We start from the raw sequence: 24,493 nt of genomic DNA, 5'->3' as shown, positions 1-24,493 counted from the left end.
AATACACACAATTTTCTAAGAGAGAAAGATTTTCTAAGGAATTGAATTTGTGAGCATAATAAAATATCATTTTTTCTAGGTGTTTTACCTATGGATAGCTGCTTGGGTTAAAGTTTCATAGATCTTCACCATTATTCTGAAAGCTTAGGAATTACTTTTTTAAAAATAATAACCAGTGGAGTTTCTTGAAAGCATATTGTCCCACTTGCTTCTCATGGCATTCCTACAATGTAGGTATTATTTTCCCCTCTTGAGAAAGTGCCTGGACTGGAATTAAACCATACATAAGATGTATCTGATTCGAAAATTCATGTTCCTTCTGAAATATCAACTAGCATCATTAGAAATTAAAATTTAGAAAGTAAAATGAGAATATACCACATCAACAAGTTTCCACACATTTGGGGGCATATAATGTGAAATCATTTTTGGTGCTGGTAAGAAATCATAATGAGACTAATTAAGCCATGAAAACAGTTGCTTTTCAACCTGTCTTAAATATTGAAGTGATTAGGCACTGAGAAACTACAGACACAATCATTCTCTCAAGCTATAAGGGAAACACTAAGTGGTGATCTTTTAACTTGCTTTTTCAGAAGTAAAAATAGCCATGAGTCGAAAAGAAACATATTTCATATGCTTAATCAAAAGAGGAATACCTAGAATATGTCAACAAGTAATGGTTGCATAACCGTCTCCAACCTTGCCAATGACCCCCACAAATGCATCAAGACTTCCCACTTTGAATGGTTGTATGACTATGCCAGAAAAAATCATTTTTTAGGCTGGTCTTTGCTCAGCATGTTATACTACACTTCCATGAATAACACTACTGAATTTTTAATCACAGATATAATTGTTAAAGCCAAAAATTGGACCCAAGAGCAATATCAAAGTAGCTGTCTTCTATCAAAAGGACAAAGTAATCTGTATTTTGACATCTGTAAAATTTGGATATTGTTACCTCATGGATCTAGTATTAGAATTAAATAAGAATAAACACACGAAAGCTATTTTGGTGCTTAATACACAGTAGGTTCTTGCAGGGGCTTGAATGGTGGCCCCCCAAGAGACATGTCCATGCCCTAATTCCTGTAATCTGTGAATGTTACTTTATTTGGAAAAAAGGTCTTTACAGATTTTTGCCAAGAATCTTGAGATGAAGAGATCATTCTGGATTATCTAGGTGGCCCCTAAATAAAATGGCAAGTGTCCTTATAAGAGAAATAGGACACTGATAAACAGTTGTGAAGATGGAGGCAGAGATTGGAGTGATGTGGCCACAAGTCAAGGACACCAAGGAATTCCTTAGGCCACCAGAAGCTAGAAGAAGCCAAGAAGGATTTTACCCTAGAGGCTCCAGAGGGAGTGTAGCCCTCCTTACGCCTTCATTTCAGAAGTCTGGCCTCCAGAACTGTAAGTGAATTTTTTCTGTTTCAAGCCACCCTGTTGTAATTTGTCATGGTAATGATGGGAAACTATTATAGTTCTCACATGGTAGTTAATAATAATTAAAGTCATTGCTATGTCTTCCTGTTGATTTAATGCAAGGGTTCTCAATCTTCAATGCTCATTTAAATCACCTGGGAAGCTCCTAAAACACGCAAGCCCAGACCCCGTCCCCTAAGATTCTGGTTTAATAGGTAGCAGGCAGGGAAGAGGTATGGTTCTCAGTGGTTTTTAAAATCTCCCAGTTAAATATAATGTAAAGCAAATGTTAAGATACATTGTTAACATCGCTATTCAAGAGTCTGTCTTCCCAGACTTCCCTGGTGGTGCAGTGGTTAAGAATCCGCCTGCTAATGCAGGGGACCTGGGTTCGAGCCCTGGTCCAGGAAGATCCCACATGCCACAGAGCAACTAAGCCCGTGCACCAAAACTACTGAGCCTGTGTTCTAGAGCCCACAAGCCACAACTACTGAAGCCTGCATGCCTAGTAAAGATGATCCAAAATCTTGTACATAGAATGGAGAAAATACAAGAAACATTTAACAAGGACCTAGAAGAACTAAAGAGCAAACAATGATGAACAACACAATAAATGAAATTTAAAATTCTCTAGAAGGAATCAATAGCAGAATAACAGGCAAAAACGGATAAGTGACCTGGAAGATAACATAGTGGAAATAACTGCCACAGAGCAGAATAAAGAAAAAAGAATGAAAAGAATTGAGGACAGTCTCAGAGACCTCTGGGAGAATATTAAACACACCAACATTCTAATTATAGGGGTCCCAGAAGAAGAAGAGAAAAGTAAGGGTCTGAGAAAATATTTGAAGAGATCATACTTGAAAACTTCCCTAACATGGGAAAGGAAATAGTCAATCAAGTCCAGGAATCAGAGAGAGTCCCATACAGGATAAATCCAAGGAGAATCACACCAAGACACATATGAATCAAACTACCAAGAATTAAATACAAAGAAAACATATTAATAGCAGCAAGGGAAAAGTAACAAATAACATACAAGGGAATCCCCATAAGATTAACAGCTGATCTTTCAGCAGAAACTCTGCAAGCCAGAAGGGAGTGGCAGGACATATTTAAAGTGCTGAAAGGGGAAAACCTACAACCAAGATTACTCTGACCAGCAAGGATCTCATTCAGATTTGACGGAGAAATTAAAAACTTTACAGACAAGCAAAAGTTAAGAGAATTCAGCATCACCAAACCAGCTTTCCAACAAATGCTAAAGGAGCTTCTCTAGGTAGGAAACACAAGAAAAGGAAAAGACCTACAATAACAAACTCAAAACAATTAAGAAAATGGTAATAAGAACATACATATCAATAACTACCTTAAATGTAAATGGGTTAAATGCTCCAACCAAAAGACATAGATTGGCTGAATGGATACAAAAACAAGACCCGTATATATGCTGTCTACAAGAGACCCAATTCAGACCTAGGGGCACATACAAATTGAAAGTGAGGGGACGGAAAAAGATATTCCATGCAAACGGAAATCAAAAGAAAGCTGGAGTAGCAGTTCTCATATCAGACAGAATAGACTTTAAAACAAAGACTATTACAAAAGACAAAGAAGGACACTACATAAAGATCAAGGGATCAATCCAAGAAGAAGGTGTAACAATTGTAAATATTTATGCACCCAACATAGGACCGCCTCAATACATAAGGCAATAACAGCAGTAAAAGGGGAAATGGACAATAACACAATAATAGTAGGGGATTTTAACACCACACTTTCACCATGGACAGATCATCCAAAATGAAAATAAATAAGGAAACTCAAGCTTTAAATGACACATTAGGCCAGATGGACTTAATTGATATTTATAGGAAATTCCATCCAAAAACAAGAGAATACACTTTCCTCTCAAGTGCTCATGGAATATTCTCCAGGATACATCATATCTTGGGTCACAAATCAAGCCTCGGTAAATTTAAGAAAATTGAAATTATACCAAGTACCTTTTCCAACCACAACGCTATGAGACTAGATATCAATTATAGGAAAAAAAAACTGTAAAGATACAAACACATGGAGGCTAAACAATATACTACTAAATAACGAAGAGATCATTGAAGAAATCAAAAAGGAAATCAAAAAATAACTAGAAACAAATGACAATGAAAACACAATGACCCAAAACCTATGGGATGCAGCAAAAGCAGTTATAAGAAGGAAGTTTAGAGCAATACAATCCTACCTCAAGAAACAAGAAACATCTCAAATAAACATCCTAACCTTACACCTAAAGCAATTAGAGTTAGAGAAAGAAGAACAAATAAACCCCCAAAGTTAGAAGGAAAGAAATTATAAAGATCAGATCAGAAATAAATGAAAAAGAAATGAAGGAAACAACAGCAAAGATCAATAAAACTAAAAGCTGGTTCTTTGAGAAGATAAACAAAATTGATAAAAAATTAGTCAGACTCATCAAGAAAAAAAAAAGGGGGAGAGGACTCAGATCAATAGAATTGGAAATCAAAAAGGAGAAGTAACAACTGACACTGCAGAAATACAAAGGATCATGAGAGATTACTACAAGCAACTATATGCCAATAAATTGGACAACCTGGAAGAAATGGACAAATTCTTAGAAAAGCACAAACTTCTGAGACTGAGCCACGAAGAAATAGAAAATATAAACAGACCAATCACAAGCACTGAAATTGAGGCTGTGATTAAAAATCTTCCAGCAAACAAAAGCTCAGGACCAGAGAGCTGCACAGGCGAATTCTATCAAACATTTAGAGAAGAGCTAACACCTGTCCTTCTCAAACTCTTCCAAAATATAGCAGAGGGAGGAACACTCCCAAACTCATTCTATGAGGGCACCATGACCCTGATACCAAAACCGGACAAAGATGTCACACACACACACACAAAAACTACAGACGAATATCACTGATGAACATAGATGCAAAAATCCTCAGCAAAATACTAGCAAACAAAATCCAACAGCACACTAAAAGGATCATACACCATGATCAAGTGGGGTTTACCCCAGGAATGCAAGGATTCTTCAATATACACAAATCAATCAATGTGATAAACCATATTAACAAATTGAAGGAGAAAAACCATATGATCATCTCAATAGATGCAGAAAAACTTTTCAACAAAATTCAACACCTATTTATGATAAAATCCTCCAGAAAGCAGGCATAGAGGGAACTTACCTCAACATACTAAAGGCCATATATGACAAACCCACAGCCAACATCATTCTCAATGGTGAAAAACTGAAACCATTTCCTCTAAGATCAGGAACAAGACAAGGTTGTCCAATCTCACCGCTATTATTCAACATAGTTTTGGAAGTTTTAGCTACAGCAATCAGAGAAGAAAAAGACATAAAAGGAATCCAAATTGGAATAGAAGTAAAGCTGTCACTGTTTGCAGATGACATGATACTATACATAGAGAATCCTAAAGATGCTACCAGAAAACTACTAGAACTAATTAATGAATTTGGTAAAGTAGCAGGATACAAAACTCTTGCACAGAAATCTCTTGCATTCCTATACAATAATGATGAAAAATCTGAAAGTGAAATTAAAGAAACACTCCCATTTACCATTGTAACAAAAGGAGTAAAATACCTAGGAATGAACCTACCTAAGGAGACAAAAGACCTGTATGCAGAAAACTATAAGATACTGATGAGGCTTCCCTGGTGGCGCAGTGGCTGAGAGTCTGCCTGCCGATGCAGGGGACGCGGGTTCATGCCCTGATCCGGGAGGGTCCCACATGCCACGGAGCGGCTGGGCCCATGAGCCATGGCCGCTGGTTCTGCGCGTCCAGAGCCTGTGCTCTGTGGCGGGGGAGGCCATGGCAGTGAGAGGCCCGCATACCGCAAAAAAAAAAAAAAAAAAACACTGATGAAAGAAATTAAAGATGATACAAGCAGATGAAGAGATATACCATGTTCTTGGATTGGAAGAATCAACACTGTGAAAATGACTATACTACACAAAGCAATCTACAGATTCAGTGCAATCCCTATCAAATTACCAATGGCATTTTTTTTTTTTTTTTTTTGCGGTATGCGGGCCTCTCACTGTTGTGGCCTCTCCCGTTGCGGAGCACAGGCTCCGGACGCGCAGGCTCAGCGGCCATGGCTCACGGGCCCAGCCGCTCCACGGCATGTGGGATCTTCCCGGACCGGGGCACGAACCCATGTCCCCTGCATTGGCAGGAGGACTCTCAACCACTGTGCCACCAGGGAAGCCCACCAATGGCATTTTTAACAGAACTAGAACAAAAAATTTCACAATTTGTATGGAAACACAAAAGACCCCGAATAGCCAAAGCAATCTTGAGAAAGAAAAACGGAGCTGGAGGAATCAGGCTCCTGGACTTCAGGCTATACTACAAAGCTACAGTAATCAAGACAGTATGGTACTGGCACAAAAACAGAAATATACATCAATGGAACAGGATAAAAAGCCCAGAGATAAACCCACGCACATATGGTCACCTTATTTTTGATAAAGAGGCAAGAATACACAATGGAGAAAAGACAGCCTCTTCAATAAGTGGTGCTGGGAAAACTGGACAGTTACATGTAAAAGAAAGAAATTAGAACACTCCTTAACACCATACACAAAAATAAACTCAAAATGGCTTAAAGACCTAAGTGTAAGACCAGACACTATAAAACTCTTAGAGGAAAACATGGGCAGAACACTCCATGACATAAATCACAGCAAGATCCTTTTTGACACACCTCCTAGAGAAATGGATATAAAAACAAAAATAAACAAATGGTATCTAATGAAACTTAAAAGCTTTTGCACAGCAAAGGAAACCATAAACAAGACCAAAAGACAACCCTCAGAATGGGAGAAAATATTTGCAAATGAAGCAACTGGCAAAGGATTAATCTCCAAAATTTACAAGCAGCTCATGCAGCTCAATATCAAATAAACAAACAACCCAATCCAAAAATGGGCAGAAGACCTAAACAGACATTTCTCCAAAGAAGATACACAGATTGCCAAGAAACACATGAAAGAATTCTCAACATCACTAATCATTAGAGAAATGCAAATCAAAACTACAATGAGGTATCACCTCACACTAGTCAGAATGGCCATCATCAAAATATCTACAAACAATAAATGCTGCAGAGGGTGTGGAGAAAAGGGAACGTAGGCATAGAGGGAACTCTATGCAGTGTTGGTGGGAATGTAAATTGATACAGCCACTATAGAGAACAGTATGGAGGTTCCTTAAGAAACTAAAAATAGAACTATCATATGGCCCAGCAATCACACTGCTGGGCATATGTACTGGGAAAACCATAATTCAAAAAACCACAATAAGTCACGTACCACAATGTTCACTGCAGTTCTATTTACAATAGCCAGGACATGGAAGCAACCTAAGTGTCCATCGACAGAGGAATGGATAAAGGGGACATGGCACATATATACAATGGAATATTACTCAGCCATAAAAAGAAATGAAATTGAGTTATTTTTAGTGAAGTGGATGGAGCTAGAGTCTGTCATACAGAGTGAAGAAAGTCAGAAAGAGAAAAACAAATGTCGTGTGCTAACACATATATATGGAATCTAAAAAAAAAAAAAAATTCGTTCTGAAGAACCTAGGGGCAGGACAGGAATAAAGATGCAGGCGTAGAGAATGGACTTGAGGACACGGGGAGGGGGAAGGGTAAGCTGGGACAAAGTGAGAGAGTGGCATGGACATGTATACACTACCCGATGTAAAATAGATAGCTAGTGGGAAACAGCTGCATAGCACAGGGAGATCAGCTCAGTGCTTTGTGACCACCTAGAGGGGTGGGATAGGTAGGGTGGGAGGGAGGCGTAAGAGGGAGGGGATATGGGGATATATGTATACATATAGCTGATTCACTTTGTTATACAGCAAAAACTAACACAACATTGTAAAGCAATTATACTGCAATAAAGATGTTAAAAAAAAACTATTTGTTATAATGGGGAAATCTACATACTACCCTGGAATTCTTTCACACCATTTTATTCCTCTTTAGAGCTTTCAAACCATCCAGCAGACACATGCGGAAAAATCTGTTTGAAAATTATAAGTGAGAGATGTTTTATAAACTCCAGATGGAATTTGGTGTCTAGTCAGATCAAATATGAAAAGACATCCAGCACCAGGGTAGATATCTAGCAAGTAAATTCTGTCTGACTTTGTGAATAGAAATTTTCTGCATTTTACTAACTGAACGTTAGTGTGGAAGCTAAGCAATTATTCTGTTTGGGGGCCAGGGAAAGTGGAGGAATGGTGAAAGGTTACTATCATTTATTGAGAACTACAACATAACAGGCACACAGTGATAGATATTTTATATCCAATGTCTCGTTATAAGCAACCGCCTTATGACCTGAGTATAACTGAAGTTCAGTAAGTTTAAGTGTCTTGCCCAAATCTTGGATGACCGAGATCGAAAATCCAAAATCCACTCAAAACTATTTTCTTTTTCCATACAGTTGATATGCACTTTCTTGTCCAACCAATCACTCACTAATTCCCATTTCACTCTTAATTCTTCACTGCCAATTTATTCCATCCAACTTTTAACCAAAACCTTTCTCTCTTCTATTTAAACAGATGTTCCTAATTTCAATATTCACTGATTTTCTTCTCTATGTCCAAGTTATCTCACTTCCTGACTTGTGATGTTACGTATAAACATTTCAAATTTTATGAAAAAATTTATGAAAGGAGTTAACATGTACCATTTTGAAGGCTTCCCAGTTTTAATTGTCCTTTGCATAAAGAGCTGCTGATGGCTTTTAAATTTCGTCCTTTCTCTTTTCTGCAGGTGCTTGCTTATGCATCAGTGGTGGGCTGAAATATATGACAACATTCCTTGCTCAAGGAGAAAATTCAGATCAATCTAGGCACTAAGTCAATTGTATACCACCTAATAGGGAATGTATTTATTCAAAAAGTATTTACAAGATGGCTATTGTGAGTCAGGAACATAGAGTACTTATCACAAGTTGTCACTATGTTCCTCATGCTCCTAATCTATCTTTCCAGCTTTTGCCTCCACCCCTCCATCAAAGGCAATTGCAAGTAACCATATTTGGACTACCACCATTTTCTAAACACACTACAGGTTTTCCCAATCTGAGTTTTTATTTACTCCTTTCTCCCTACCTAAAAGCCTGTCTCACATCTCACCTTATAGGAATCCTATTCATTTTACAAAGCTCATCACAGCTCAAAGGCCACCCCTTCAGGAGACCTTCTCAACCACCATAGCTGGAAGTGCTCTCTTCTTCCTTCCAACTACTATAGCATTGCATTTGTTTTTCCAATCACTTTTATCTATCTTTTTATGGTATAATGGTTCGCACAGATACAAAAAAATCATATAAGCCATTTGTATATGGCTCCATTTCCACATGGATTTATTATAATAATAGCCAGTTATTCTCTTGCTTAATTTTCTGATTATTTTCCTTTATTATACCCAAATGTCCCACTAGATATGCCATATACTTACTGTATAATTTTCAAATGTTCAAGGATTTCAAAACATATCAATTCCTTTTTTCCGGATAATCTCTCTCCAGAGCACTCCTACTCTGCTCTGGACTGGTTGCTCTCCAGGCCTGTGACAGAGCTGTTCTGTTGGGTCTTCCTTTTCCCTTCATCCTGATCACTTCTGGAAAATTCCATGATAGATTCATGATTTCCTCTATCCCATAATACTGCTTTTTAAAATTTAGCATCTACACTCCAGTAGCTTTCTAATAAAAATGCATGGGAGGTAAATTTTCTGAGTATTTGATATCAAAATTGTTTTTATTTGATTAAAAGTTTGGCTTGTGATAGGATTCTAAGTAATAAATTATTTTCCATCAGATTCTTGAAGGCATTGCTCTCTGTCTCTCTATTCCCAGTTTGTAATAGTATACTTCCAGTAGTATACCTCCAGTAGCAATAGTATACTTCCATATTATTTGGTATGGTGTTTTTTTATTCTTTAAGTATCTATTGAACACTTGTGCACCATGTGCAGAATCTCATCTACTTAGCAAGGCAGTATAGTGTTACAGTTAAGCACATAGACTGGAGCCAGGCTACCTGGGTTCAAAACCCAGCTTTGCCCCTTTCTAGCCTGTGAGCTTGGGCAAATTGCTTTACATATCTTTGTCTCAGTTTCCTCATCTATAATATTCAGAAAATTAAATGAGTTGTTCCCTGATGTTCTGGCACATAGTACACACTTAGTAAGTGTTTGCTATTATCATCAAGGCTCTACTTTTCTTGTGCTATTAAGTAAAAGTCAGACTTTGCTCAGGTATGCCTTAATAAGCCTCTGCTGTTTCTAGGGTAGGTTTGTTTCCCTTAAAGTCCAGTTTGTTATTCTTTTAATTATGACACTAGACTTGCCTAGACAAACTAATGCAAAATATTTTTGGTGAGTCCAAGATAATTACCTCTTTAACAGTCCTAGAGTTCTAGGATATGAGGAATTGCTAAATGGGCTTTCACACTGTAAAAAGGTTTAATTGTTTCACCTAAGTGAGCATATACCTTCATAGGAAATGCATTCAAGAAGTGATTTGCTAAAATCTGTGCAGTGTTTTGATTTTACTTGAGTCTTACATCAAGAAACACTTGAGAAAAAAAAGCAAATTGATTTCCTGAGATTCTATTTCTCTTCATAATATTTTTCCCTAGTAGAGTTTACATTTTGCAAGGATTTTCACAGTCAAATACTACTCTCAAAAAGAAGGAATTGAAAGTTCCAAAAAGGAAAAAAATATCAAAAGAGAATAGATAAAATGGAAAAGAATAAGAATACTTAAAAAGAAGGGTTAACATGTAATTCAGTTAGTGAATGAAGAGAAATTAATTTTTAAAAAAATTTTAAAAGAAAAAGTGGCTGGGAAGCAGAACAAAAATGAAAACGTATCTATGAAACTTATTAATCAGTGTATAGAGAATAACATCTAAAGACAATTTGCACAAATTCCTGGGTGGCTCTGAAGGTGCTAGCTCTTTATGTTTGCATTTCCTTAGCTATTAGTCAGTCAGCTTTTGTTAAATAGTGTGAAGCTCTTGCTCAAGGTAGAGTCATCCCCATAATGTACTCTAGCCCAACTCTTATACCCCAGACCACCTTTATCCTTCTGAGAAAACAAAAGAAGATATGGTTCCCCCTGGGCAAATGCTTGATGGATGTGAAATATTAAAGTCTGAGGCAAAACAAATCAAATCACATTATGAGAAGCACTGAAGGAAGAGTATTGTAAAAATTCCAGTAATTGTTCTTTGCAAGAATATAGAAATCACATTCAGAAAATGTGCTGACTCTGACCATAGTATGTCTCTTGTCTGCATGTCTCTCAAAGGATACTGGAATCAGAGGCCATTTCCATGGTTTTTAGCATATTTCACACAGCTTTACTGAGATGTATTTCACAAATTATAGAATTCATCCATTTTGAGTTTACAATTCAATGATTCTTAATAACTTTGCTGAATGGTGCAACCATGATCATAAGTCAGTTTTAGAACATTTCATTCCCCAATAAGATCCCTCATGCCCATTTAGACACATCCTAACCACAGGCCCAAGTAACCACCAATCTACCTTCTGTCTCTGTAAATTTGCCTCTCTGGACATGTTATATAAATGGAATCATACAATATGTCTGGATATTGTATGGATACTTTGAATAATGTTTTTGAGGTTCATTCATGAAGTAGCATATGTCAGTAGTTCATTCCTTTTTATGGCTGAATAGTATTCCATCATGTGGATCTACCACATTTTGTCTACCCACTCACTTGATGGACATTAAGACTGTTTCCAGTTTTGGGCTATAAGAATAATGCTGCTGTAAATGTTCACTCACAAGTCTTTGTATGGACATATGTTTTTGTTTCTCTCGGGTAAAACCTAGAGTAGGATTGCTGGATCACATGGTAGTTTTATGTTTAACTTTTCTACAAGCTGCCAAACTATTTTCCAAGTGACTGCATCAGTAACGTATGAGGATTCACATTTTCCACATCTTCACTAACATTTGTTATTGCTTATCTTATTTATTATAGCCATTCTGCTGGGTGTGAAGTAATATCTTTGTGGTTTGGATTCACATTTATTTCTCTAATAATTAATGATGTTGAGCAGCTCCTAGCATTTTAAAGTTGCAAGCTCTTTATTTTACAAATTAGTAGACTGACAACTAGAGAAGTGATTTATCTAAGGTGATTCAGAAATTTAGTGGCAAAAATAGAATTCATGTCTCTTGGTTCTTTAGTGCTTATTTTTCTCTATGAAGCAATAAATATAACCATTTTTAAAAGAAAGTTTAGGCCCCCTCCAGTAGATTACAACTGCCTTTAAGCAGGACTCAAGCTCTGGATCTGTCACTATACTCAGGTCAGTTTTCATGTAACCTTTATTTTTTCTTTCCTCTTGCTGTGTATAGAATCTAGCCTATGTTTGATGTCCATAAATAGCTAAGTGACTGAATGAATGAATGCCAATAAATGTTTAAAGTACAATAGCTATCTGAGGAAAAGCCAACAGTGATGGAAAGAATACACAAAATATGTATTGTAAAAGTATACAATCAACAAGTGAAATAAGTAATTTCTTCCTACTCCCAAATTGAATGAGTGTGCTCACTGCCCCACCTACACTTTCTAAGTGAAATCTTTCATCATCTCTTAGTTATATTACAACAATAGCATCAAAATTGTCTTTCTAGCACCAGTTTCCCCCAACTCTTGATCACTGGTAATATAAATATCTGAAATCATTCCCCTACTTAAAAACTGCCATTGTCTAGCCAGCTTCCTTAAGACAGAGTCCAGGTTATTTAGGATGACACACAAGCTCTTGTCACATATTAAGTGGGCCTTTAGAACAAGGTAAATAGCCTGGAGATCATGGATGGGCCAGCACCAGCAAGAAAATCTCCATTCTGAGGCAAGTTTTCAAGCTAGCATCTCTTAACTTTCCAAGTCTGTGAAAAACAAAACAAAACCAACAAAAACATACAACTAATTGCTCCTGCTTGGGCTATTTGGGTGGAAAACATGAATGCTTTCTAACATACGGCAGTCCAGTACCTATGCCTCAGAATTGGTTATCCTGTCGTCTGTCTCCAAAACCATCTCTATTTCTCTTCTCCCTTTAGAAAAGAACCACCACTTTGACAGAAAATAAGCCCTGATCCAGCATGACTGGTATAAATCCAGTGCTTCCTGAGGTAGTTAAGCTGACGCTTGATGCTTTTCTGAGCTCACAAATGGAGAAACTCTGCTGATATTTTCATTCTTCGGCACAGTAATCCAGACTCTAGGATGACTCACTCACTGTGTTCACATGCATTTTCACAAATATTAACACGGATTAATGCGTCAACTCTCACTTGGCATGAGTTTACAGTTCGTGAAGAGCAACTGTGAATTAGATTGTGACAGAAGATCCATCTATTCAGAAGAACACCATGCTCTTTCCAACTCCTGGAAAATGTAATGCTGCAGACAGGCCAAGGTAAATACCACATAAAGTAACAATATATTTTTGCCTTCTCTTAACTTGTCAGATTTAGTATAGATGCTTTAAGAACTACCTCTAAATCCTTTTTTTACAACACATTTGATCAACAATTTTGAGCGCTCTTCAGTGTGATTTCATTTTTGCCAGAGTCGCTGTCTTTTTCACGTCTTAAAATGACCCACAGATTTTGTGAAATATCAAATAACATAGATATTGGGTAAATGTTTTTAACAATACCTCTTGTTATTCAAACCTTATAGAAGTACAATTATATGTATATTTAAGTATCATGTAAACTTGTGATATATTTTTATATTTTTGTAGACATTCCAGATGGTTGAACACCTAAAAATCTTTAAATAATTTTTAAACCATGGCACAAACAGTTTTTGCTGGCATTCTAGAAACCCACTCATTTTATTAGCATATGCCTCCCTGTCATATTTTAACAGTCCCTAATAATAACCAAAACAGTTAGCACATAAATAGCATTGATAAGCTGAGCCAAACTATAATGTGGAGAGAAATTATGGTGTGGTGGCAAGAATGCTATAAAAGTATAAGGGGTTATTGTTTCTAATGTTGACTTTAGCACTAACTGTACGACCTTTGACAAGTTACCTCACCCTTCTGGGCCTCCATTTCCCTATCTCTTGGATGAGCAGTGTCACCAGTAGGGTTTCCTGAGATCTCAGAGAGCAAGAGGAGAGAAACAGAGAAGGAGGAAAAGCCAATAGAAGGATCTGTATGGTGTCAAGTTGGCCACTGTCTTGGGTGACTGGTGCTCAGAACCATCTGGGAGCTTCATGAAATGAGCAGTCTCAGAGCAGTCCACCAAGGGGACAAAAAGGGGAAGGAAGCATTTATTCATCAGCTCAGTACCTCATCAGTCAAGTGTGGCCCTAAGGGTGCTAAAGGCCCCAAAATTTCAGGTTTGCACTTGCATGAGTGTAGAACAGGGTCCCACCTGTCCACTCAGAGCTGTCAAAGAAGCCCTGCTCAGGAAGTGAGAGGTATGAAGAGAAGCCTGAAACAAAGTGCTCTCGGGTTACACTGAAGGGTAGCAGCTCAAATCCTGCACAGAAGTGGTCACCTGAGCAGTAACCAGCGTAAGGAAAGCCAAGTGCATTTGAAACAGTGGTCAGCGTGCTCTCAGAAACCTTCAGCTCTTATATTATTTAATATTAATAACTACCATCTATGTAGTTTCACTGTTTACAGTATTATCTAATTTTTGCTGCACAACAGACCTATAAGTAGATATTGTTATCTCTATTTCATAGATGAGAAAACTAAGTCTAGAAAGATTAAGTAATTTTCATAAGACAAGTGTCCTCAACATTCAATAGTTTTGACACTCTGGGTCAGATTTTTTTTTTTTTTTTTTTGCAAACATCTTTACTGGAGTATAATTGCTTTACAATGGTGTGTTAGTTTCTGCTTCATAACAAAGTGAATCAGTTATACATATACATATGTCCCCATATCTCTTTCCTCTTGTGTCTCCCTCCCTCCCACCCTCCCTATCCCACCCCTCTAGGTGGTCACAAAGCACAGAGCTGATCTCCTTGCACTGTGCAGCTGCTTCCCACTAGCTATCTATTTTACGTTTGGTAGTGTATATATATCCATGCCACTCTCTCACTTTGTCACAGCTTACCCTTCCCCCTCCCCGTATCCTCAAGTCCATTCTCTAGTAGGTCTGTGTCTTTTATTCTCATCATACAGAGTGAAGTAAGTCAGAAAGAGAAAAACAAATACTGTATGCTAACACATATATATGGAATCTAAAAAATAATAAAAAAATAAAATTAAAAAACTGTCATGAAGAACCTAGGGGCAAGGTGGGAATAAAGACACAGACCTACTGGGTCAGATTTTTTTAAATGGGAATGCGGGGAGGCTGTCCTGAGCACTGTAGGATGTTTCACAGCATCTTTGTTCTTTACCCACTAGATGCCAGTAGCACCCCTAGGGTCATAAGAATCAAACCCTCTGCTGGATGTCCCCTGACAGGCAAAAATCACCCCCATTTAAGAACCACTAGCAGAAAGTCAAAATTGCAATAAGCAACATAATTGCAATAAGCAACATAATTGCAATTTGAATGAAGAAAGGACTGACTCCACACTTCATCTGAAGCACAGAAGTGTCCCTTTAACTGTCACAGATTAACCCAGCCATCTGTTTTAAGGGAATCAAAGCATTATAGAAATCAGATGGTTAAAAACAAATCTGTTCTTAAGATTATGTTTGAGTAAATGCAATGGTAGGGACACAGAGTTAGTAGTAAGAATACTGATGTAAGACACAGACATCCCAGCACACTCCTGACAATACAGGAAATGAGTGGGGTGTTCAGACTAGATAAGAATTACTTCCTAGGAACCCATAGTAATTGGTTCTTATCACCTTGGTAATCAAAAAAAAAAGGAGTTGATATCAGAACCTTTATTAGTCTTTATATATGCACATATGTACAAAATGAGTTATTACTAAAGTAAGTAAGTGGTATTCATATCTCCTTTCTCCTTCCTAGGCAAGGAAAGAGAAGTCGATATTATGTTTCTAAGATCCTAAGGGATCCTTACCTCCTCACCTCCAGCAGAAAGCAAACAGTTTTGTGTTTCAATAGTCGCTTTTAGGGAGTGTGCTAAGTGGGTCTAGAGTAAAGGGAGAGAGAGGCTTCTGGTGGCACTGAAAAGAGGAAGCCAGACCAAGGAGACTAAGGAGAAAAAATGGGAATATCTGATTGTCCCAAATGCAAGACAGCCTTGCCTGCTTAGAAGAGACACTAGGAATGCAGAGATCGCAACAAGACACACGGCAGCCTTGAGAACAAGGGCATGGAGTCTCTGGAAGAGCGAGCAGTCTAAGTTTGACTGAAATCAGACTTCCTGCCAGCCAAAGTGGGCAGCAGTGAGGACGGTTTAGTCTGATTCAAAAAAAACTAATTAATATGATAATTTTCATATCCTAGAATTGGTGGACAAATATTCATACTTAACTATATATATGTAAACTGTAAATAGTGTTAATTCCAGGTTGACATTCTAAACAAATCAACTGGTCACCTTTATAAGGTCTGAGTTTAAAAGTTTCTTTAGTTATAGTTAAATATCTGGTCTAGTGGTCTGTACAGTCTATCTAATCATAACAAGCAAGTCTGGGACCTATGGGGCAGAGGCAGGAAGGCGACCTCTTTTTTGAATGCTACTCTAGCCATGCTAATGTGTTTATCATAATTGGTATGTATATTCTTTAATTCAATTTAATTCAGAAAGTGTAATCATTCCCTCAACAAATACAAAAGAGTACCTGCTGTGTACCAGGCATGGTGCTAGAAGCTGGGATTCTATATTGAGAAAAGCAGATAATCACATTTCTTACGGATCTTAAACTTCTAGGTGGACTGGTGGACACCAGTAAAATAATCACACAAATGAATATAAAATTATAGTTTCAGGAAGGAGGCATACAGGCTAACATGAGAATTAAAATAGGAAGGTTTTCCTTGTTCAGAAGTCAGGGAACATTTGTCCAAGATGTGAGTGAGAACTGAAGAGATGAGTACGAATTAAATAAGCGAAGAAGGGAGGAGAGGGGCGCCAAGTTCCAAGCAAAGGAAAGAGCCTGTGCAATCTCTGCTGAGAGGGAAGAAAATGGTGGGAGTGCAAAACGAAGGCCGGAGAAGTAAATAAAGATGAGAATACACGTTTAAGACCATGTTACAGACTTCAGTCTCTACGAAAAATAGGACACCACTGAAGCAGTTTAAACTGAGGATAAGATGAGAGGGTGGAGGTGGGAAGTGACATGATCAAACTGACACCACAAAACTGTAGCATAAGCTATAAAGGTCAATGTCATGGTCCTAGGATTCAAGAGGAGAGCTGATACGGGAGAGAAAGACTCACTTTAAAGGTCAAAAGAAATTAAGCAAGGAGAAATAAACCGCTATAATGAGTCCATTATGTGCCCTAAGAAATCTTATATGGCACTGAAAGATAGGAAATGCTCAGAAGAGAGAAGGTACACTGGAAAAATGACCTAACCAGTTGTACCAAAACTGTTACAGTTCTTCTCACATGGTCCTCCTCTGGCTAGAATTACCTGTGATATTTCAGGATGTGAACATTTTTCTCATTTTTTTGTTGTGCTAGAATTTTCATAGAAGTAATTCACGTTCATTAGGAAAGTACAAGTGTGAAAATGTAGATAATAATCGTCTATAATCTCACCAGAATTTATAATGACATTATTGCTGTGTGACTCACCATTCTCTAAGGGAAACTAAGCCCAGCCCAGTGGCCAGGGTAGGTCACTGGTTCTGTGAAGTACAAAGTACTTGAGGAAACAGAAGACACTTATATTACTGGATAAGTCAAGCCACAGCCACCAGAGAAGAGGCCAAAATCCAAATTCTGGAAAAAGCACATATGGACACCAAGTCTAGAGGTGTCAGAGATAAGATTGAAGTTAGCAGTACAATATGGAAGCCATTGGAGTCAGAACTGTCCTTGAACACCAGCTGGTATTTGAAGCTTATTATTACAGGCAGGCAGGTTTTTTGGTGCATGGGAAAATCTACCTAGTGCTAACATCTAGCCAGGTTTCAAACTGGTCTTTTTAAAACCAGTATCAGAACTATTGATACTTAAGATATTTGTCAAGTGACACCATAAAACTCCTAGAAGAGAGCATAGGCAAAACACTCTCTGACGTAAATTGTACCAATGTTTTCTTAGGTCAGTCTCCCAAGGCAGTAGAAATAAAAACAAAAATAAACAAATGGGACCTAATCAAACTTACAAGATTTGCACTGCAAAGAAAACCATAAAAAAAATAAAATGAAAAGACAATCTACAGAATGGGAGAAAATATTTGAAAATGTTGTGACCCACAAGGGCTAGATAATCTCCAAAATATACAAACTCAACAACAACAACAACAACAAAAAACCCAATCAAAAAATGGTCAGAAGAACTTATAGACATTTCTCCAAAGCAGACATACAGGTGGCCAGTAGGCACATGAAAAGATGCTCAACATCACTAATCATTAGAGAAATGCAAATCAAAACTACAGTGAGGTACCACCTCACACCAGTCAGAATGGCCATCATGAAAAAGTCAACAAATAACGAATGCCGGAGAGGGTGTGGAGAGAAGGGAACCCTCCTGCACTGTGGGTGGGAATGTAAATTGATACAGCCACTATGGAGAACAGTATGGAGGGTCCTCAGAAAACTAAACATAGAATTACCATATGATCCAGCAATCCCACTCCTGGAAATATATTCAGACAAAACTATAATTCAAAAAGATACATGCAGCCTTATGTTCATAGCAGCACTGTTCACAATAGCCAAGACATGGAAACAACCTAAATGTCCATCGACAGATGAATGGATAAAATATACACACACACACACACACACACACACACACACACACACACACACACACAGTGGAATACTACTCAGCCATAAAAAAGAACTGAATAACACCATTTGCAGCAACATGGATGCAACTAGAGATTATCATACTAAGTGAAGTAACTCAGAAAGACAAATACCGTATGATATCATTTATATGTGGAATCTAAAATATGGCACAAATTAACCTATCTACAAAGCATAAACTGACTCATAGACATAGAGAACAGACTTGTGGTTGCCAGGGGGAGGGGGAGAGGGAGAGGGATGGACTGGGAGTTTGGAGTTCGTAGATGTAAACTGTTACATTTAGAATGAATAAACAACAAGGTCCTAATGTATAGCACAGGGAACTATATATTCAATATCCTGTGTTAAACCATAATGGAAAAAATATTAAAAAAGAATGTCTCTATGTGTATAACTGAGTCACTGTGCTGCACAGCAGAGATGGGCACAACATTGTAAATCAACTATACTTCAATTTAAGAAAAAGAAAAAAAAGATATTTGTCAAAAACACACATAAATACACACACACACACACACACACACACACACACACACACAAATTCCTGGTATCCTCTCCAAACCTAATGAGTAAGTATCTCTGAAGTTAAGATTCAGAATTGTACATTTTCAACAAGTTTAGATAATTCTTTTGTGTACTCAAGTGCCAATATCAGGGGTCTAGGCTATGACTACCATGAAGCCTGCTGCTAAAAGAAAGCCCATGACTATTAAGAGCTAGTGACTATTCGAGTAACATTGACCTACTCTGCCTAGTAAAAGAAGTTCTTTTTCTCAGTAATTAGAAAAAAGCAGTTAAGGTCCAGAAGCCCTGGTCCCTGCCTTCACTATAGCCTTCCCAAAGCCCAAAGTCTAATACTGTAGTTCATCAATTGCATGAAATATTTTGGATCAGTGATCTTTTACAAATGAATTCAATTATAAGCTACCAAAAGCTGAATGGAATAAGACCTAGCTTCATTTAAAATATCATTTTTCCTTATTACATTATAATATTCCCTAAACCAACATAAAACCAAAAGAAGACTCACTTTACTTTCTTTTCTTAAATTTTCACCGAAGTATTAGGAGGTAGATCAAAACTTTCTATATCAGTGTTTTATAGCTTCTCAGGCTTATAAAGTGCTTAGCTGATATTGGAAGAGCAGAAACCATCAAGTGTCACTTTTTGTTGTGGATAAACACATAGAAGAGGACAGACTCTGTGTGAGAATAATAGAACAAGACCAAGAAATCACAGAAGATAAAAAGCTGAATAAGCTTTTATTGAATAATAATAAAAGCTGAATCAACAAAATATCAATTGTTTCTTAAAGCAAGCACAACTGATATTCATAAGTTAAGTATAGGATTTAAGAATTATAAAATAATCTTCCCATGATATTCAGGATCAGTCAGATTCCCAAACACTGGATTGAATTCTGAAGTCCCCAAATCCAAGATATATGTGACATATTTATAAAGCATTCAGAACTAAAACCTGAATATAGGCTTGAAAATATTTACTTTAAATCACCTTAGCTGGTGAAAAATAAATAAGTGAAACTATTTCATGTATAGCCAGGTAGAAATGTTTTGTTAAAGCAAAAATCTGTAAAGGGTGATGTTTATTTGGTTTGTCCTCTCTAAACATTAGAAACAACAAACATAATAAGTAACTAAACACAATAATCTTTAAGATAGCAATAAGTCTTTGGACAAGAATAAAACTGGAGAGGAATGGAGAAATGTCTACAGGGGGTAAAATTCTTTGCCCAGATGAACTATCATTCAAGTATGAGGACAAAATAAAGACGCTTTTCAACATGCAAGAACTCAGAAAGTTTTCTACCTGCATTGGTTAAGATTATTTCAGGTGTAAATGAAATAAATCTAATTCAAATAAGTTTAAACAGAAGAGGGACTCTATTTGCAACTAAGACCCAGTGCAGCGTAAATAAATACATTTTTTTTTTTTTAAAAAAAGGGACTTCCCTGGTAGTCCAGTGGTAAAGAATCAGCCTTACAATGCAGGGGACGAGGGTTCGACCCCTGGTCAGGGAACTAAGATCCCACATGCCGGGGGCCAACTAAGCCTGCACGCCACAACTACTGAGCTCAGGCACCTCAGCTAGAGAGCCTGAGCACCACAAACTACAGAGCCCACGTGTCCTGGAGCCTGCGCACCACAACTGAAGAGAAAACCCACATGCCGCAACGAATGATTCCCGCATGCCACAACTAAGACCCAATGCAGCCAAAAATAAATAATAAATAAGTCTTAAAAAAAGAAGAGGGACTCTATTGGCTCAAACAACTGGGAAGAAAGGGGGTCATGCAGGTCTGACTATGCCCAGAGTCTCAACTATTAACATCAACTCTTCCTCTCTCTCTATTTTTCTCCTCGTTCTGTTTGTTTGTTTTTCAGTCTGTGGCATCATTCTCTCTCCTACTGAATATATCCCTCCTCCAAATTGTGGGAAAAGAAGAAAACATGGTTGGAACTAGTCTGATTTTATATCATACCACTAGTAAAAACAAATCAAAACTGCATCAGTATATATAAATCCCCTGGAAAGACTGATCAGACTTGAGCCACCTCTTTTAAAAAATCCCTGTGCTCCAGGTGATCTTGTACTATGATGGGCTACACATCGATCAGATACACATGTCTGTGGTCACAGACATAGAGTATAGTGACTTACAGCGCCACAAGGGTCACATCAAATGGCTAGTGCTAGAGGAGCAAATTTCTAAAGAAAAGCATGTTATTGCCATAAGAAGGTAGGAGACATAGTAGGCAGCTAAAACAGCAGTAATGCACTATGCCACCTATTATCCTTTCTGAAAAAAAATTCTGGAAATCATAATTCTGCAAAACAAACAAACAAAAAGAAAAGAAGAATAAAAATTCACAGAAAGAAAAATGCACGAGCAAGCAGAGAAGCAAGCAAAATGTATATTTCTATCCAAATAATTGTTGATAATATGCTTATGAAGTAAAATACAGTTAAGATATACATGTATATTATTATGTAGTTTCTATACATTACATATATAATTGTTAAGAAAGGAGTTATAAAAACATAATAGGCATTTAAAAAACTGAAAAATTGCAGATGGTTCAAGATCGTTGTGTAGGGGAAGGAAGTGCTCAAGAGCAAAGAAAAGGTATCCTAAAAATCTCATCTTATTTAAATGGATAAAAGGGAGAAAGTTTTATATGTATTGTTCAGTTATCTATGTTAATAGGAAAACATATGTTTAAATACATATATGTTGAAATTTTAAAAGTAGCACAAAAAGAGTGGCTCTCAAATTTTTAAAGCACTAGAAGGAGAAAAACATGGGAAAAATTATCAAACCAGGACAAGCCACAAAGTGAGTTAAATATGGGCAAATAAGAAAGCATAATAAAAGGAAGAGATAAAAGAAGATGGCAGGAAAGAGAAAACATATAAGTAATTACAGTAAGTAGAAATGCATCACATTCCCACATTCTAAGAAGACTGTCACATGAGGTTTTAAAAAAAAGCAAAATGGAAAATTCCGTTTTATTTTATTTTTAATCAAAAAATATATTATTTTTAATATTTAAAATATTTTAAAGGAATGACACAAAGAGATTGAAAAGAATGGAAATATCAAGATATTCCTGTCAAATGATACCAAATTTAAATCAAGAATGGCATTGTTAATATCTAAGCAGAGGTAGGGCAAAAATCAATGTGACAAAAAGGGAAATTTTATATTGAGAAAATATAAAATACCTCAAAAGAATTTAAATTTTATTCACCAAACAACACAATAACAAATTATATAATGGGAAAAAGTTAGATTCAACAAAAATTAAATCATGAAAACTTTTAACATACACCTCTCAGAAGCTGAAAGAAGTACACACACAAAAAAAGAATTGTAATTCTATAATGACAAGGCTAGACTTTTTCGACATTGAACTTTGTTCCTAACATCTAAAATATATACATTATTTTTAAATGTCTATGGCATATTTATAAAAATTAATCATGTACTAGGCCACGAAGAAAATCTCAATACACTACAAAATGTAGAAATAGTATAGGCCACATGGTCTACCCATAAAGCAATAAATATAGAAAGCAACAAAACAGGAATGTCATTAACTTCTTGCCAAGCTTGGAGACTCAGTAACAACCTGCAACACTGCTGTGGGGATTCTCCCTTCTAGCCTTTCATAAGGAGTCCAGGGCCCTGACCCCTTATTCTTGATCATAATGGGGTGATCTGAAAGAAGGGGATGTGAATATGGGATAAATATTAGACAGAACAAGAAACTCTTGAGCATGGAGGGTCTCTCTCCTGCTGGGGAAGGGGAAGGTGTGGATGCTCTTCACCTAAAGCTAACGGAAAGAATAGGTAGGGTATTGACACAAATTTCACTCAGGGAAAACTGGGAAGGATTGCAGGTCTTTCTGAGAATGCCCATTATTCTAAGCGTGTCATTTTTAGTGGGAAAATGATAGTTAATTTATTTATAAATTCACTGCGTGGCTTAAAGTACAAGACAGAATAGGAGCAGACATGAGGTGGAAGGCACAGTCTGGGACACATTCCATGAAGCTGTCGAGAGTGCTAAGCACAGGTAAACTGGCCTCAGTTTCTCCCCCATCCACTCTTCCTCCTCTGCATGCTCAGTTATCTCACAGTCTCCAATAACTCCAATCAATTTCCAGCCAGCATCAGTCTTTTTATTTCTGCTCCATGAATCTCTTCTCAAACGTGTCAGCCTCTTGCTGAACCTTCTGTACCTTACTGGACTGAGGGAAACTTGGCTCTCCCCTAAAAACATTGCTTCCCCTGCAGTCTTCTCAAAAGGAGGCTGGTGTTTCTCCCATGGCACTTCTACCACTGATTCTGAAGTAGGGTAAATGTCCTTCATGTTTTCATTGCAGCTTTCAAGAATTTGCCCTACCTCCTTCCTAAAAATCCATAGCTTTGAAACCAGGTTATCAAATTCACCCTCTAAACCATCATTATTGCTGTCATCTGAAGTCCCTAGGTCATATCCCTCACTTCTGAACAATTTTAGCCTGGCTCACCGTCACTCTCTAATACTACTCCTTTCATATTTGTGGTAATTTCAGTGTACATTTCAATAAATTCTCCTGGCACTCCAACCTGTTAGTTACTTATTTTTTTCCTATAATAATAATCTTCTCGTACCACCTCAGTCACTCTTTCCCATTGCCAGATCCTAGACACAGCAATCTCTCCACAATCTCAGTTTCATAAATCTTATTCTCTGCCACAATCTCCTATCTTGCAAGCTCATTTCCTATAGTCTTCCAAACCCAATAATCCTTTGATTCCACTGGGACTTCCAAGTCATTAATCCTACCACTCTTTCACGGTCCCTCATTCCTTTTGATGTCCTTACTCTTCTCCTCACCCAGTTTACATTACATAGTTAATCCTGAAAATTAATCCTTGTTATATTCCTTGCCCTTCTCTCACTGATGGGAATTTGCTTGGTGAAATTTATGCCACTGGTTATATCCAATCCTCTACCAATTCTAAGTCTGAACACATGAAGCTGAGCATGACTGGAGGAAAATGCAATTCCACACATGACTGCTCTCACTTTAAAATTCAGCCATGAACCTCAAATGGGACCCTAATATTGCCAGACAAAAAACCCATAGATCTTGGTCTACTGATTCTCCTACTCTCCTAGACAACTATTTCAGATGTTCTTCTCTCTTTGGAAATCCTACAAACACCTCCTTTATAAACATCAATCTCAGCATATAATCAGTTTCCTATATTATGAAGGATTTGAAATAATCAAAAGAGAACATCCAGAGACTTTCACCATCACATCTACACATACCTGCCTTCTCACCTTTTAGCAGAAATAATAAACTTGCAAGCTCCTATCTAAAGCCAATCTCCCACAAGTTCACTAGATAACCATCTCTTTTTGCCTACTCGTAGACAAGTTTCTAGCAATTCTTCCCTTTCTCTCCGACATCAATTTTATGCTCTTTATTCTCCATCAGCATA

Source organism: Monodon monoceros, unplaced genomic scaffold (genome assembly GCF_005190385.1).
Source record: "Monodon monoceros isolate NGI ecotype Baffin Bay Population unplaced genomic scaffold, NGI_Narwhal_1 Super_Scaffold_19, whole genome shotgun sequence".
NCBI lineage: Eukaryota > Metazoa > Chordata > Mammalia > Artiodactyla > Monodontidae > Monodon > Monodon monoceros.
This window is presented reverse-complemented; position numbering follows the sequence as displayed.